Below are 17,423 nucleotides of genomic sequence, written 5' to 3' on the forward strand. Positions count from 1 at the left end.
TTAACATTTATTTTGAGCTCATTATAAAAATAGAATTCTTTAAATATAAAAAGTAAACATATTTGTATTTAAACAAATGTTTAAATGTTTGCATCCCACACTCACTTCACATGGCTAATGAAATTTTAAAAAATCAAAAACCCAAAAAGGGAAACAAAGGTGCTTTGTAATAAGCCAATGTTAAAGAGTAATCCAATTTTTTTAATCATTTGGAATAAAAGAACATTTGGCTGAGATTTCGGATTTGCTTTGGTTTGATTCATTTCATTCATTTCGGCCCCACTTTTGTCTTCTTTCTTTATTATTTAATTGTTGAGGGTTTAATAAAGAAAATGCTTGAAAACAGTGAAATTGAATGGAAACTAGAATGTTAGTCTTTGAGTTTGTGATGTGAACGTGTGTGTATGTCTGAACCATTAGGGCTTAGGCAGAAGACCTTCCAACAGATTCCTATATAACATTTTCCTTCCTGTTTTCTTGGTTTGCTAACTCAACAAATTCGGATATCCGAATTTGTGTTTGTGTAATAAAAAGTGTACAACTACCTTCCTCTGTTTTTCATTTCCTTTTCTTCTCTATTTATATCAAGCTCACCCTATTATAAATACATATATATATACATATATGTGCCTTTATCTTCTTTCTTTATTGCACCAATCACTATGATTTTCCCACGAAAGATTAAGACGTCTCTTTCTTCAATTGCAGCATTTTGCATTCCACGCCGTCCTGAATTATACCGGCAAGAAGAGCCACCATCGCTGCCACGGCCAGCAACCGCAGCCGGTATCGACATCGAAGGTCAGCCATCAGCATCTCTACAACCCCAATTATCGTCTCAGCTAGAGACTTTACCGGCCCTCCAGAATCATCAACAATGGCAAAATGCAGTGATATCATTTTGCTTTTCATATGCATTGGGTCTATCCCTCCAATATGCAGAGACACCCCATCAGTCCAATCAACACCTCCCATTTCCCACGGTTTTGCTTTCGTTCCTTGTTCTACTTACCTTCATTTGTATCTTGGGTGCTTTCTTTATCAATCCATATTGCACCACCACTTCGAATGCATTGCAGAAAGTTGGCCTCCTCCTGGCAGCAGCTGCATTCACCCACACTCTTTCGATTCCCTTACCGTTCGAGCTCAAGTGCACCATATGGGCGGTGTTTCTCCTCTCCTTGCTCACTGCCATCATCTTAACTTACTTCAATACAAAGACGGCCTGATTTTAAACTTACAATCTGCTTGTTTCATGGTACTGGTTGGTGTGACAGAGCATTGATTACAGAGTCGAAAGAACTTCAAAATCTTCTTCAAAGTTGCATTATCTGTTAATAGGTTGCTTGTAGTTTGTACAAAATTTTGGGTTTCCATGGGGAATGTTTTCATGGTCAGAATACTTGTACTGCTCTATATTATTAGAAAAAAAGATATAGAAATTAAAAAGATAAAACAGAGTAATAATCTGGGTAGAAGTATAATGCATTGTGATTTTTATACTTTTAATATGAGCAAAAGATTTCTGTTTAAGTTAAAAAGAAAAAAGTTAAACGATTGCCTTTATAGCTGTTCAAAAACAATTATCAATTAAATGTGATAGTTTGGATTAAACTCTGATGAGTGAATTAATCATATTATTAATACGGATTCGAATCGTATTACTCTATTTTAATATTATATAAAAATCATCATTAAATAATAAAATAATAACATCACATATTGACTCAAAAATTAATAGTTAATTTGGTCTTCAACTATAAGTCTATAACTAAAATATTAGTTTTTATAAAATAAAATCAAATCCATAACATCATTTACTATTGCTATTATAAACTTACCGTAAAAATGAAAATAATATGATTTTCAAAATCTCATGAAAAAGCAATAACGATAAAATGAACAATTATCAAGTAGTTGGCTGTAATAATAAGACATATTATATTTTAAAGGAAGAATCTAAATTTCAATTTTAAGAACAACATTATTGAAAGAAATAATCACGTGAACATGAATTGTAATCTGAAATAAAATAAAATCAACAGAAGCTGCAACCAAAATCTCACCCATCGAGTCCAAAAGTCTTGATTTTTTATCTAATAATTTAATCCAAATTTCCTTCAATATTAAACAAACCTTCTTTTAGAAAAATAATCTGTCCTTTTGATAAGTTTAAACCTAAATTTGGTCTAACCAACTACAGCCATTACATCTGATTGACTGTATTGGGTTTTCCCAAAAAAAATTAAATTAAATTTTAATTATATTATTTTACTCGAAAATGTTGTGGTGTGTTTGATAAATTATCAAAATTTTCATTTTATTAAAAATTTTAATATATAAATTTTTAAATGTGTTTGATAATCATAATAGATTTTTATTTAATTCGATTTTTTTAAAAAATTATCACTTGATGGAAAAATTAAATTAATTTTATGTTTTAAAAACCATATACAAAATAAATTATCCTTTTTCAATTTTAGTTAAAATGAAAAATTTTTATTTTTATTTTATTTTATTCAAAACAATACAAAACAATATAAAATATTTTATTAATAAAATTAAAATTGTGAAATAAGTCATCTTCAACAATCATGAATTATTATTATCAAACTAACATATATTATGCACTTAATTTTTACTAACAACAAATTAAGTGAAACTAAACTTAAAATATATAATTTAATTCAACATAAATTTATTATTAAAACTGATGATATTTAAAATTAAATCATCTTACTTTTTATTTAAAATCACAGTTCAATAGTGACATTATTAATATTTTCATCAAAATTTGTCAAATTGACAAGTTAATTAAGTTGCCCTTATGCATAGGAGTGAAGCTAAATGTTTTTTTTTTTGCAGACCGAAATTAAATTATATATTTTTATGATAGTAAAAATATAATTTTATCATTTTAATAGCCTATATCTTTATAATTTTTAAAGAATTTAATTAAATTTTTATCATTTTTTAGAGGGGATCCGAAGCCCTTCCAACCCCCTGGCTTCGCCACTACTTATGCAATAAAACATGTCACGTCATACAAAGGGTAGTCTAATCAACCAAGATTGCAAATTTTAATGAAAAATACTAATAGTGCCAACAATTGAATTAAATTTTTTAAATTAAAAAAATTAAAATATAAAATTACACTTCAAAGAGTTATAGCATTTTTTGTTGGGTGTAATGGCTATACCATTACAGCCCTATTCCGTGGGCCCCACTTAATCATCTATTTGGTTGGGTGTAATGCCCTATTACGGGCTTATTATATTACGTGTGTATTCCCAAAATTGGCTGCTTAATGGTCGATTTCTATTCCCTTCCAAAAGCAGCATTTAGCTATTCCTTCCCTCAGTTCTGATTTTCTTTTTCTCATTTTTCAATTTTTGCCCTCTGCTTCATCTTCTGCTTCTGTAACTTTCTTTCCAACCATCTTTACATTTCCCTTTTTTTTCCATCTCTCCGGCGTGAATATCAGCAGAAGAAGGCTACTTCTAGTTCGTCTATGTTTCCAGCTCCTACATTGGTAATGGTATGTTTTAACAATATATCTCATTCCTTGGCTCTTCCATTTTTTTTCTTTGGCTTTCTTTCTTGATTTCCTACCTAGGGTTTATTTCGCTCCTTTAGCTATTGCTATGAAAGTCTCCATTGCTGAAAAAGCAGATGAAAAATTATTACATTTTTGGGGAGGGCTTATCAATAGAAATGATTAAACGCAAAATGCTACTGCACAATTGAATATCAGTCATTTAGTTAGAAACTTATATTTGTTTTAACTCTAGAAATTTAGGCGCAGAGCAATTTTACTCTCGATGAACGCACGCCACACGCATGCTTATGGCTCACTTTATTTAGAAAGGTTGGTAATTTCATTACAACAACTTCTTTGAACCAATGCCATGTTCCCCTATGGAAAAGAAATTTTGATGTCTGTACTTGTGTCTTTATGGCAGCAATCTTGTATTCTTGAGTTTGATGGTGCATCAAAAGGAAATCTGGGCTTGTTAGTGCAAAGAATTGTATTGAAAATCGATCTTTGGAAATGTGGTATGCAATTAACCATTTAGAAATTAGACCTTTTCCACATGTAAATCTTTCCATAATATGCTATTTGAATAGATCTACAAATTGCACAAGAGTTTGGGCATAGCAACCAATAATGCTGCTGAATATCGCACCATAATTTTAGGGTTGAAACATGCTCTTAGAAAAGGTTATACAAACATTCGTGTACGACGTGACTCGAAGCGCGTTTGTATGCAGGTAATCCAACATTCTATCTGTTTAATGTTGCTTTGTTGATGTCCAATGACTTCTGTTGACACCATTTTTGGATGAAAACGGGGTCGACTTGGATTTGAAACAAAAAACGGGAGTCGCCACCAATCCTTTTTGATGAGGTGTGATCGGGTCACCTCGAAAAGTGATTGTTTTTAATAAACGATTTGATTTTATTAAAACAACGATTTTGATCTACGAAGTTCAGAAAAACGGGTTCGGGAGTCGATTACGCACGAGGAAGGATTAGCACCCTCGATGCGCCCAAAATTGGTACCTAGTTGATTAATTAGTGTCTTAGTGTCGAAGATTGAAAACTTTGAAGAATTTTAAGAATACGATCCTTAAAGAAAACTCGAATAATATTGATTGAAAGTTAAGAAGATATTTAGCTATTTGATCGAACGAGAAATGGAAACCCAGCACGTTAGGGTACGTTCTCTCGAATTTCCAAACGCAAAATATTGCCTCGTTTTGAAAGTTTAAAAAGGATATTTGGCTATTTGGTCAAACGAGAAATCGAAACCCAGCACGTTAGGGCACGTTTTCTCGATTTTTCAAACGCAAAATATTGCCTTATTTAGAAAAACTTTCCTTTTGATGTACGGTGTAAAATATGCATAACAAAATAATAATGAATACGACAAGGTAAGCATAAATATTGTGAGTAACAACAGATGTTAAGTAGGCAAAATGAAAATGACAAAGCGATTACATATAAAAAATAGCAAGTAAATCAATAAGTAGAACTAAAGCATTTTTAGAAAAGTAATAGTCTATGTGAATAAATAAATAAATAAACACCAAGCAACAACGATTACAATAAATAAAATAAATAAAAGCATGTAGAAAATATGAAAATATATGTGTGTATGTATACTTTTAAGTTATGAAGATAAATAATATATGTATATATGTAAATAGTTTTAAAAATGCGTATATATATATATTATAAAATATATGGATGCATGTACATATTTTAAAATGATAAAACATAAAAAATTTATACATTTAGGATTTATAAAATATTTGTATAGATTATAAGAACGTACGTATGCATGTATATTTCTTAAAATTATAAAATATAAAAGACGTATGTATATACCTATATATATGAAAATAAAAATATATAGATTATAGAATATAAAAATATATATAAGTAGGTGTATATATTAACTGTAAAAATATGTACGTATATTATAACAATGTATGCATGTATATGTATATAACAAAATTTGAAGTTTAAAAAAAATTAAAATAAGTAAATAATAAAATACTAATATTAATGACGTAATATAAAAGCAAAATAGAAAAATAAATAAATAAAAACTAGGGGCAGATTTTAAATGAAATAATAAAAAAGGTAAATGACCTAAGTAAAACGCGCGTTAAGAAGGAGGGACCGATCGCGCAATATTCCCAACCCCAGCACGCAGCGTTTCAACGCGGACTAAAAAGGAACAGGTTCAAAATAGATAGGGTAAATTTGAAAAAAGTAAACGAATGAAATTAAAACTGTGAAAAAGGACGAGGGATCGATGGGGAAAATATCCCTCACGAACCCAAAGCACGCGGGTTTGATCTCGCTCGGGTCGGATCATTGGGTATGGGTCAGAGACCAAAACGACGCCGTTTTTGTTCTCTGAACCCCAAGCACATACGGCGCCGTTTTAAATGCCATAAAAACTAACTAAAAAAAACCTAAATTTCATTTACAGCCGCAAGAAATAAAAAAAAAAAAGAAAGTGAAGGAGCTTTCCCATCCCTCTTTGGTTCTCTCGAACTCAATTTGGTCTCAACGGTAGCTTTGCAGATATAGCCACCACCAAAAAGGCGATCTCGGTATAAGAAGGCGGGTCATCAACCCCCAAAGCCGAAAAGGAATCCCCCTGGCGCCTTTTTTCGATTTAGATCCGGCGACGGCGCAAGTAAGATTTCTTCTCGTCTTTTCCCTCTTTTTATTTCATATATACAATCTTTTATATATATATATGTATATGCATGATTAAATAAAAAGGAAACAGATAAAAACAAATCAAAGAAACGGAATGAAAAAAAAGAAAAAAAAGAACCTTCTCTTCAAAGATTTTCGATTTTTTATTGATTCAGCAATAATTTTTTTCAATCAAATCCCCCTTACATTGTTCGATTCTTGGGCTTATAAAGTCGAAATACAAAATTCTTTTCTTTTTTTTCATTTGTTTTTTTATTTATTTCTTCTGCCTGTTGTTGTTGTTTTCGTCTTTCTCTGTCTGCAGGTACATGGCGAAGTTCATGACTTTTTGCCGTTTTGGTGCAAGGTCATGCATGAAGAGGCAAAGACACATGGGCGTGGTGCTTGTAAGGCGCTTTATGGGTAGTATGGCGCGAGGCAAGAGACTAGGGTTAGGTTTTTTTATTTTTTGCTGAAATTGTTTTAAGTTTAGGCCATAGTTGATTTGGGTTTGATTTTGAGATTTGGTTTAGGTCTGCTGGTATGGGCCCGGGCTGAAATTGGGCTGTACAGCTACTCCTCTTTGGTCGTTGTCGTGTAACGAGAACAGAGCAAAGACTAAGAAAGACCAATTTTGCCCGTCTCGTCGAGTCTCGACTTCTTTTGACGCTTCTCCTCTTCAAGTAGCTTTATCCCAGTCCGCTTCGACCTACTCCATTGCAGTTCAAAAAGATCTGACTTGTAGCTTCAATCTTCTTCGCAGCAACTTCAGGGGATGAGGTTTGTGGTTTTAATCTACTCCACTGTAACTTCAGGGAGATAAGACTGGATGTGATCTGCTCTACTACAACTTCAGAGGGATAAGATCTTTGGTTTTCAACCTACTCCACTGCTGCTCATGGAGATAGGATTGGTTTCTTCTGTCTGCTCCACTACTGCTTAGGGAGATAAGACTTGATGCGATCTGCTCCACTACTGCTTAGGGAGATAAGATATACCATCTTTGACCTGCTCCACTACTGCTTAGGGAGATAGGATCTACCATCTTCGACCTGCTCCACTACTGCTTAGGGAGATAAGATCTACCATCTTCGACCTGCTCCACTACTGCTTAGAGAGATAGGATCTACCATCTTCGACTTGCTCCACTACTGCTTAGGGAGATAGGACTGGTGGCTTAAATTTTCTTCACTACTGCTTAAGAAGATAAGATTCGCCGTCTTCGATCTACTCTACTACTGCTTAGGGAGATAAGATCTACCATCTTTGACCTGCTTCACTACTGCTTAGGGAGATATGATCTACCATCTTCGACCTGCTCCACTACTGCTTAGGGAGATAGGACTGGTGGCTTAAATCTGCTTTACTACTGCTTAGGAAGATAAGATTCGCCGTCTTCGATCTACTCCACTACTGCTTAGGGAGATAAGATCTACCATCTTTGACCTGCTCCACTACTGCTTAGGGAAATAGGATTGGTTTCTTCTGTCTACTCCACTACTGCTTAGGGAGATAAGACTTGATGCGATCTGCTCCACTACTGCTTAGGGAGATAGGACTGGTGGCTTAAATCTGCTTCACTACTGCCTAGGAAGATAAGATTCGCCGTCTTTGATCTGCTCCACTACTGCTTAGGGAGATAAGATCTACCATCTTTGACCTGCTCCACTACTGCTTAGGGAGATAGGACTGGTGGCCTAAATCTGCTTCACTACTGCTTAGGAAGATAAGATTCACCGTCTTCTATCTGCTCCACTACTGCTTAGGGAGATAAGATTCGCCGTCTTCGATCTGTTCTCTGGGGAACATGACCTGTATAATGAACCTAATTATGCCTAAAGATTAGGATGGCATGATCAAAATGAATCAAATGCTCCTAACTAGACATGTGTGAATGGTGTTTGCATTAATGCAGAATTTTATTTATTTATTTATTTTTCGAGAATGATCCCGCTTAAGTTGTCATTACTCGAAGTTTATTAAGGCTTTATCACTGATGTGCTACAACGCATTCTTGTTTGACTGACTTTTCTGAAGAAATATTTAGTTAGGTTGCCCCTATCGTAAACCTCAGAGTTTAATCCATTAGGGCGCCAAATTTGTACCATCATTTTTCATTGTAATCCAAGGGTAGAAATATATGGCTTTTCCTCAATCCTCTCTTATCACAATTCAAGGATACAAGATCTGAATCATTCTGGTTTCTTACACCATTCTCAATGTGTCGTACGAAAAACTTATGCGCAGATGAGGGCTCTCTTCTCCTAGGTAACCTCTTCCTCTTGCCTGGTGATCATCGCTTGCTTGTTTATGTAAGCTTTGTCGCCATCGTGGCGTCTTGTCAATCAACGCATTTGACAACAAAAATCCAAAGAGAAAGTTTAAATTTAGACTATTCCTTCTCAAATTTCCAACCTTTAAATTTGGTGAGTTCTAAACAATAGTCCTGTTTCAGGTTCCTGTATTATTTAGAAACTTTTCAGAGTAATATACAAAACTTCCCTTGTGAAAGTTTTATTAGTTCATTAATCATTATTCCAATGTAACTTGCTTGCAAAAAGGATGATGACAATGGATAAGAATAAAATTGGTTCTGAGCATAGCTCAAAAGGAATAAATTATCAAAAATAAAAAAGGATAACAAAGAAATTGATTGGGAATGTATATCTTGGAAAAGAATAAAATATTCCAAGAACAAAAAATTTAATATAAATAATATGGGAATTGGGTGCCCCGGATATCGCAGCTTGAACTTCTCTGTACAAACTTTCTGAAGACCATTCTGAGTTTGACATATGTTTAGGAGATCTACCATGCTTTGTCGATGCCCCAAGATGTCGCATATCCTTTCCTGTTGATTTAGGCATAACAAGATTACCACATGCCCCAATCTAATTAAGATTCGAATCGCTTTGATCACTTCATGCCCCCTTTTGATCAATATTTGAGCCGCCCTTTTCGGGTTTTCAACTCAAATCCCCTTTGGCCTAAGGTGTCCTTTGCGGGTTTTCCTCTTAGCCTCTCCATTTTACTTTTCATTTTTCATTTTCATTTTTCATCTCTCTCTTTTTTTTGAACTTCATTGTCTTGCAATACAGTGACAAACCGTGGTGCCTGATTTTGAACTGATTACTGCCCTCAACTATCGTGTTGTCATTTCAGTTCAATGCATTTTCCAATACCATCCTCTCTGGAATTCTATATCGGCATATGATGACATTGACGCGTGCAATAGTCTCTATCCATTTGATGAAGTAATTAATGATCTCAATAGTGAAGCAATGCCCATTAGAAGTCTTCGATAATGGTGATGTCCATGCCTCATTTTGCTCGAAATTTGAGTCGCCCTTTTCGGGTTTTCAACTCAAAACCACATTTGGTCACCAAGCGCCCTTTTTGGGTTTTCGCTTTGGCTTCTCCTTTCATTTTTTTATTTTGATTTTGATTGATTTTTTTGAATGAATCTGAACTCATAAGATTAGGCAAGTCCTTATTATCCCTTTCGATCAGAATCAATGTTGTCATAAATAAAGTCCTCCACCTAAGATCTTCCACTTTCATCTTATATGCAAAAAACCTTCTTTGGTATCAGATTTCTTTCATAGAGCCTTTTAGGGGTGCAACTACGACAGAAGACTTTGGATCTTCCTCTTTAATCAGGATAAAATCCAACAATATCTTGAGGGGATAGAAACTCAACTTCAAATGGGGAAAGCTATGCTGACTCAACGAGAGAGGCATTGCCCCGCAAAGAATTGCATCGTTCATACTGTAAATTTCTGACATTGTGCAGATTTCATTATCAGCCATTAACCCAGGCATATCCTGGTATGGCCGTACAAAGACCTCTTTGAATAATGTCTTGCTTTATTTTTTAGGACAAGTCAATTCTAATCTTTACCAAGCTCAGAATTCCTAATGATTCATTGTGAGGTAGGATCTGTCTATCCTCCTGCTCAACCATCCTCAATAAGTCCGTAGGTAAGCTACAATATTTGTCATTTTCAAAGTCCTGAGATCCCTCTGAACACATGCCTTGCTCAAAAGGAAAATCTGGGTCTGTAGCAGAGGCATTCACGTCATTGATATCTGAGGACGTCATTGATATCTGAGGACCCATAATAAGCACCGAGGAATATACAAAAGAATGTATAAATTTATGAATGATTATTTACAATATGATTATGAATGAGTGATGGTTTGGAAGAAAATCCAAAAGAATGAAAGAATATAGAATTATCCGTAAAGAATGAAAATATCGGCTCAAAAATAATCGTAAAGATGTATTTCATTAAAATAATGGCGTTCAGACATAAGCCTATTTCACAAAGGAATTTCTATCATTTCTAGGCTAAAAACAACAAAATGTTCTGAACATTACTCTAGAAAAGCTCTAAAACTATAGGGATCTCTTCCGCAAGCTAATTGCTTAGAACACTCTAGATTTATAAGGGCAGATATCCAACAAGGTCCCTTTTCATTTGCTTTTCGTCGATGTGAACATCTCTCACTCTTCTCCGTGCATTATATTGGCTCCATTATCAATTATGATTATGTAACGAATTTTTCGCACTAGAGTCATCAAACTTGACAACACCCATGTTGATGAATTTTTCAACCAGTTTCTTGAAAGCAATGCAATTCTCTATGGAATGCCCCGTATTTCCCGCATGGTATTCGCATTGTGCATTCGCATCGTGCCATTTGGGGTACGAAGGCTGTGGGGGTTTTGAGTAGAAAGGGGAAACAATGTGCACATTGAATAACTTTTGATACAGCTCCTTATACGTCATCGAGATTGGCGTAAACTGGAGGTTCTCCGTACCTTGTTTTACACAAGGTTCTTACTTTAAAGGGCTCTGATGGATGGTGGTCTCCGTCTTTGGCCTGCCCACAGTGATTAGTTTTGAGTGGCCCTTGTTATATCCGCCTGCATTATCTCTTTTATTCCCCTTCTTCCTTGGGGCCTTTATAGTATCTGGGTACTCTACCCTCATCTGTTTTATTTCAGCTAGATTAGCAACAGGATTAGCTAAATCGTTCCTCAAATTGGATCCTAAGCCTGTCAGGCAATTCACTGGTGTCGATGTACCAGTCTGATAATATTGGGATCCGATAGTAAAGAGTGCCCCTTGTGGGCGCCCATCTGGCTGGATCTGGACACTTGTCGGAGTACAATCTAAGGAATAGACAAGATCCTCATTATTAACCCCAAAGTAAACCACCGGGTATTGCACTTCTTTTGACTTTCCAGCTAGCAATCAGTTGAACTGGTTTATCATAGTTCTCCGTAATTCTAGCATCTGATCTCTCATTTCCTGTTGAAATTCAGTCAATTACTCCTGCATCTAGATCTGCATTCGCTCTAATTTTTCCAACCTTCGTTCCATTTCTCTAGCCTTTGCTTGGATATCGTAAGGGTGTTTGGTTGGTTGGTTTTCCAGGTTAGCTGAAATAAATTTACTCGTTTAGACTCTTTCAATGGATTTTAATGCATTTAATGCAATGTTTCTTTTTTTTTATCTTGGTCGCGATCCATCATCTGCCCATCTTCATAAGGCTCGTCAGCTTCTTGGAACGTCGAAGGCTCTTAGACAATCGCCTTGAATCCTCAGGCCACGAAGCAGGGTCACGAACTCTTCCATCACCCTTCTTGCGTTCCTCAGAATATATTCGGGAAGTCGTATTATTTTTCACTTTATCAAGGAATTCGTATTCCATGACAAGCTTTCTAATTTAGTAATCGAACTTGAATCCATATCTCTTTCCTAAGATGAAAATGCAAAGCAATGCAATCATAATCAAAACACAACAAAAGGGGTTAGTACAAAACATAAGCAAGCACAGAAAACAAAAAGTACCTAATCAGGTAGACACTAGGGGTTTGGAGTGGCTCTACCTAGGTTAAGTTCCTAAGTCTACTATATGAGGTTTGGTTCTAAAGCAAGGGTACCCGAACCAGCAGATTCCTTGATCCTCACCCATTATAGACTCATACGGACTGAGTTCAGTTCAGGGGAATACATTTCCCTATGGCCATGCCAAGATGAAAATCTCACGAAGACACAGGTACAAATGTATTCCGAAAGCGATTCACTATCTCATGCGGAGGTGAAAACCTCACGAAGGCGTAGTTTCTCACTCCCACCTAAAAGGGTATGACCAACGGTTATGCAATGCAATGTGCGGAGATATAAAAATAAAATATAGAACATGATGAAAAATATAACTCACAACAAAGAAAATGCAATAAGAGGATCGTAAATTTAAATCAAATTTGAAACTTTCGACAAAAAGACAAGAAATAATCAACACGTGGCTTGACTCTCTTATTTTGGGTCCCCAGCGGAGTCACCAAGCTGTTGACACCATTTTTGGATGAAAACGGGGTCGACTTGGATTTGAAACAAAAAAGGGAGTCGCCACCAATCCTTTTTGATGAGGTGTGATCGGGTCACCTTGAAAAGTGGTTGTTTTTAATAAACGATTTGATTTTATTAAAACAATGATTTTGATCTACGAAGTTCAGAAAAACGGGTTCGGGAGTCGGTTACGCACGAGGAAGGATTAGCACCCTCGATGCGCCCAAAATGGTACCTAGTTGATTAATTAGTGTCGAAGATTGAAAACTTTGAAGAATTTTAAGAATACGATCCTTAAAGAAAACTAGAATAATATTGATTGAAAGTTAAGAAGATATTTAGCTATTTGGTCGAACGAGAAATGGAAACCCAGCACGTTAGGGTACGTTCTCTCGAATTTCCAAACGCAAAACATTGCCTCGTTTTGAAAGTTTAAAAAGGATATTTGGCTATTTGGTCAAACGAGAAATCGAAACCCAGCACGTTAGGGCACGTTTTCTCGATTTTTCAAACGCAAAATATTGCCTTATTTAGAAAAACTTTCCTTTTGATGTACGGTGTAAAATATGCATAACAAAATAATAATGAATACGACAAGGTAAGCATAAATATTGTGAGTAACAACAGATGTTAAGTAGGCAAAATGAAAATGACAAAGCGATTACATATAAAAAATAGCAAGTAAATCAATAAGTAGAACTAAAGCATTTTAGAAAAGTAATAGTGTATGTGAATAAATAAATAAATAAACACCAAGTAACAACAATTACAATAAATAAAATAAATAAAAGCATGCAGAAAATATGAAAATATATGTGTGTATGTATACTTTTAAGTTATGAAGATAAATAATATATGTATATATGTAAATAGTTTAAAAAATGCGTATATATATATTATAAAATATATGGATGCATGTACATATTTTTAAAATGATAAAACATAAAAATTTATACATTTAGGATTTATAAAATATATGTATAGATTATAAGAACGTACGTATGCATGTATATTTCTTAAAATTATAAAATATAAAAGATGTATGTATATACCTATATATATGAAAATAAAAATATATAGATTATAGAATATAGAAATATATATAAGTAGGTGTATATATTAATTGTAAAAATATGTACGTATATTATAACAATGTATGCATGTATATGTATATAACAAAATTTGAAGTTTAAAAAAAAATTAAAATAAGTAAATAATAAAATACTAATATTAATGACGTAATATAAAAGCAAAATAGAAAAATAAATAAATAAAAACTAGGGGCAGATTTTAAATGAAATAAGGTAAAGGACCTAAGTAAAACGCGCGTTAAGAAGGAGGGACCGATTGCGCAATATTCCCAACCCCAGCACGCAGCGTTTCAACGCGGACTAAAAAGGAACAGGTTCAAAATAGATAGGGTAAATTTGAAAAAAGTAAACGAATGAAATTAAAACAGTGAAAAAGGACGAGGGATCGATGGGGAAAATATCCCTCACGAACCCAAAGCACGCGGGTTTGATCCCGCTCGGGTCGGATCATCGGGTATGGATCAGAGACCAAACGAGCGCCGTTTTGGTCTCGAACCCCTAACTATCTGGCGCCGTTTTAAATGCCATAAAAACTAACTAAAAAAACCTAAATTTCATTTACAGCCGCAAGAAATGAAAAAAAAAAAAGAGAGGGAGCTTCCCCATCCCTCTTTGGTTCTCCGAACTCCGGCGCTGGTCTCAACGGCGCTCTGCCGTATGGCCACCACAGCCAAAGGCCGACGCGGCGCAAGAAGGCCTTGAAGAATCGGGTCATCAACCCCCAAATCCGAAAAGGAAACCCCTGGCGCCTTTTTTCGATTTAGATCCGGCGACGGCGCAAGTAAGATTTCTTCTCGTCTTTTCCCACTTTTTATTTCATATATACAATCTTTTATATATATATATATATGTGTGTGTGTGTGTGTGTGTGTGTGTATACATGATTAAATAAAAAGGAAACAGATAAAAACAAATCAAAGAAACGGAATGAAAAAAAGAAAAAGAAAACCTTCTCTTCAAAGATTTTCGATTTTTTATTGATTCAACAATAATTTTTTTCAATCGAATCCCCCCTTACATTGTTCGATTCTTGTGCTTATAAAGCCGAAATACAAAATTCTTTTCTTCTTTTTTCATTTGTTTTTTTTATTTATTTCTTCTGCCTGTTGTTGTTGTTTTCGTCTTTCTCTGTCTGCAGGTACATGGCGAAGTTCACGGCTTTTTGCCGTTTTGGTGCAAGGCCGGCGACAGAAAAGGCAGCACATGGGGCATGGTGCGCGCTGAAGGCGCACATGGGTAGCAGCGGCGCGAGGCAAGAGACTAGGGTTAGGTTTTTTGATTTTTTGCTGAAATTGTTTTAAGTTTGGGCCATAGTTGATTTGGGTTTGATTTTGGGATTTGGTTTAGGTCTGCTGGTATGGCCCGGGCTGAAATTGGGCTGTAAAACTTCAAAAAGGTGCCATTTCCTATATGGGACTTTTGGTTGTATAAGTCCTGTTATAAGTATAGCAGTAATAAAGGTAATCCAACTCGAAGCTCGTTTGTATGCAGGTAATCCAACATTCAAAAAGGCTCTTGAATTTACCTGTAATCTGCTGATTCACATATATAGCCAACTTCTTTCACTGGCTTGTTCTAAGATTCTCAGCTTTATTACTGCTATACTAACTATTGAATTCTTCACTAAAACGATAATGTGCTCACATTTATAGGGTAGAGTATCAACTTCCAAACCTCATAGTTGGTGCAATAATAAAAGAAAGCCTCTATAATGCTTTTGAAAATGGCATTACTGCGGAGCAGGTTAGCATCCATTTCTATTTGCTCTTTGATATCCCAAATTGAAGGATCCAGACATGCAAGAAATCACACAATTGAAAAAAAGTAGCAACTTAAATTATCTAACATAGTCTAACCAGCTCCTTGTAACTCCTGAATACAGATAGTTACATTCCTTCAGCAGAACGCACATCCTCGAGTTGCTGAGAAAATACCATCGGTACCTGAAAATGTCACGGATCAGGTTGAATACTTAATCTGCTTAAATACTTTGGCTCTATTACGTGACTAATTCATTTAAACTTATACATCCCTGCTTCAAGGGAAGCATATCGAGTGTTTGCTCTTTTCAGTTAGAAAGTAGATTACTGTAGGGATGTTCACATAGTTGCTTTTTTGTTGCAGATAAGATTGTGGGAAACTGATTTGTTTTTCATCATTGCTTGAGGTTTTCAATGTCTTCTTTATTTCCATATCATCTTGCTTCTGCTGGTGTCGTTTTCCTGTTTCCAGAGCAGCCATTAACTGCTCTTTGGTTTTTGTCCCAGCATCTGTTGTTGCAGCAAGGAGTTTTGTACTTGTTCCCTGCTCTGGCTCTTCATGAGTTGAACCATTTGCTGTTGCTTTCCCGTGTTCTTCTTGAACCTTCTTCCTTTCCACTCTTTCCTTTGGCTTTAGTGGTGCTGAAGGTGTTTCCATAGTTGTGCCAGTAATTGGTGCAATTTCTGCAACACCAAATGGTTGAGTCTGTTGATGAGAAGCAGATGGTGGGGGTTGAGTAGAACTTGGAGGTTGGGACCTTTCTTGTATAGCTGTTGGAGAATCTTTTGGTGCAGACACATCTCGAAGTGATGGAAAAGAGGGTTGCGGAGATGTTTGCTGAGAGGTCAAACGGGATGAAGATGTTTGCTTAGAGACTGCCTGCGCTATTGATTGAGGCTGAGAAACCATGCGAGATGGAGATGAGGGCACAGAGTTAGCCCTTGCTGGTGACCGCTTTTGAGAGGTAGCCTGAGTTTGAACTGTTCCATGAGATGCTGATACTGGCCGAGACATCCCTTGCTTGTCTGTTACTCTACGAGATGCTGATGGTGGAACTGAAGAACCTCTAATTTTATGTCGAGGCGTTGATGTTGGCCGTGAAGTAGCTGGCCGTGAAATAACCTGCTTTCCTTTTTTATTTTTAAAAGAAGCACAGTTTACTAAGTTAAACTTATGGAATTTAATAAAATAAGTTTGTTTTATTTTATTATTAAAACATGTTATTTTTATAAGATTTAAGCTTAAATTTAATCAAAATGATATAGAAGAATGGCATAAATTGATATAAAATTAATATTCCAAAAAGAATATAGGAGATAAAATGTTAAGTTAGTTGAAATATTAAATTAAAATAACTTTACTCGGATGTAAATGAAAACTCTCATTACATAAATATATATATTGATGTATTTTATGGCTAAACAAAATCAGTCCCTTGATTAGTCAAACAATTAATTCATTTCATATCTTGAATCTCCAAATAACGTGGGGAATTATATATTTTATTAAATTATATTTAATAATAATTATTTTAAATTATATTTTATAGTATAATATATTATGATTTTAGTAAATTCATATAAGAATATTTAATTTTAAGAATTTTATTAAATTATATATTTTATTAAATTATATTTAATAATTATTTTAAATTATATTTTAAAGTATTATATATTATGATTTTAGTAAATTCATATAAGAATATTTGATATTAAGAATTTTATTAAATTATATATTTTTATTAAATTATATTTAATAATAATAATGTTAAAATATGATTAAATTATTTATTATTTATATTAATAATCTTATTAAAATTTAATAATAATAACAATAATCATCTACCTAAAAAAATTCTGCTAAGGGTATTCCAGTCATTTTAGTTTTTTCCTTATGCTATTACAACATCGTTCCATTCAACCAAACACAAAAAGACTATTACAGTTCTATTCCATTCCATTCAACCAAACAATTGAATTACTATTACGC

The 17,423-nt window shown here is 34.5% G+C and overlaps 1 long non-coding RNA gene across 1 annotated transcript; it reads left to right on the forward strand.

The window, feature by feature from the left end:
• The first annotated feature begins 15,261 nt into the window (after positions 1 to 15,261).
• Positions 15,262 to 15,820, forward strand: LOC105799174 (uncharacterized). Its single transcript, XR_001135490.2, has 3 exons — positions 15,262 to 15,416; positions 15,556 to 15,636; positions 15,798 to 15,820. It is a non-coding gene; the product is annotated as an uncharacterized LOC105799174 (long non-coding RNA).
• The last annotated feature ends 1,603 nt before the right edge of the window (positions 15,821 to 17,423 follow it).

Source organism: Gossypium raimondii, chromosome 9 (assembly GCF_025698545.1).
Source record: "Gossypium raimondii isolate GPD5lz chromosome 9, ASM2569854v1, whole genome shotgun sequence".
NCBI lineage: Eukaryota > Viridiplantae > Streptophyta > Magnoliopsida > Malvales > Malvaceae > Gossypium > Gossypium raimondii.